Here is a 1,224-nt window from a genome sequence, read left to right as displayed (position 1 = left end):
TTTTGATAGGAATATACCAAAAGGCCTAGGTTTGCTCAAAGTACTCACATTCTTTGAAAATATACAGGGGAAGAAAACAAAAATTATAAATAAATTGCCTTTTTCTTTCAAACAAAAAACAACAAGATTTTTGTATTGGTTTATGTGACGCTCTAGTTTTTGGATAACTAAATTTTCGATATAAAAATCTGTCTATCAAGTAAGTTAATCCATATATTAAAAAATCGTTTAAATTGATTTAAAAAAGAGGTTTTGAATTCTTTTGCCAGGTGTGGGGTTCGAACCCACGCTCTCTCACGAGAACCAGAGCTTAAATCTGGCGCCTTAGACCGCTCGGCCAACCTGGCTGTTGAAAAACTTTCATCCGAAATAAGATTTATACGAATGGAAATGCAAATGGAGTCCCACAGGACATAATATATTTTGGCGTACTTGAATTTATTACCCTGACTTAAAACATTTTTTTAATTCATTTGTTAAAATCTCGCCCCACTTGGCGACAGTTTTCGAAATAGGGAATCTATTCGTTCACTGAGCTGAACAGCTTAAATCTGAGCTCGACAGCAGACAAAATCCACAAATGGAAGTTGAATCAAATTACTGCCTCACCTAGATGAAACTTTGCCTGGCTTACTTTCCAACACTAATTGCTTTATACTTCAATGAACTTTATATCGTACAAATGTGTCCCTCCCACAACTCCTTCCCCCATTCCCTTCCACTTTCTGTTGCCAGTGCTGCAGTTTTATCTAAAGGCTGCGTCAACTTTTTGACCAGGAACTTCAACAACTTGGCAGTAACTCATCAACAGCGGCTGAAGAGGCAACTGCAGGAGCAGCAGGAGCAGCAGGAGCTGAAGGCACTGCACCACCGAAACCAACCACACATGTCTGTTGTTGCCAGTTGGTGGCAAGTGGAAAGTGGCAAGTGGCAAGTGGCAGGCGCAACTGGTGGCCTTTGCGTGCCTATTTGCAGTTGCCAAGTGCCAAGTGGGCAAGTTTACATTAAATACAATAAATACCTGCCACAATTTATGCAACGCCAATGGGCTGGCACGTTGCGCTGCGATAATGCGGCCGGCAAAGGTGATATACATATTTTATGGCCTCCGGAAGCAATTCAAACTGTATACAAGATTTAGTTCAATCTATCTTAGATCGAAGCAGTTAAATATTCTGATGGTGGTCCAACATGGCCTGGTTAAATGATTTAAAGATATTGCTT

At 40.2% G+C, this 1,224-nt stretch overlaps 1 non-coding gene across 1 annotated transcript; it reads right to left on the bottom strand.

Annotated features, from left to right (window-relative positions):
- Nucleotides 1-263: 263 nt before the first annotated feature.
- Trnal-uaa lies at nt 264-347 on the bottom strand. The gene has a single exon. It is a non-coding gene; the product is annotated as a tRNA-Leu (tRNA).
- Nucleotides 348-1,224: the final 877 nt, after the last annotated feature.

The sequence above is a fragment of the Drosophila rhopaloa genome, unplaced genomic scaffold (assembly GCF_018152115.1).
Source record: "Drosophila rhopaloa isolate 14029-0021.01 unplaced genomic scaffold, ASM1815211v1 contig_2, whole genome shotgun sequence".
NCBI lineage: Eukaryota > Metazoa > Arthropoda > Insecta > Diptera > Drosophilidae > Drosophila > Drosophila rhopaloa.
The sequence above is the reverse complement of the archived record's forward strand: the minus strand, read 5'-3'. Positions and strand labels throughout refer to the sequence as shown.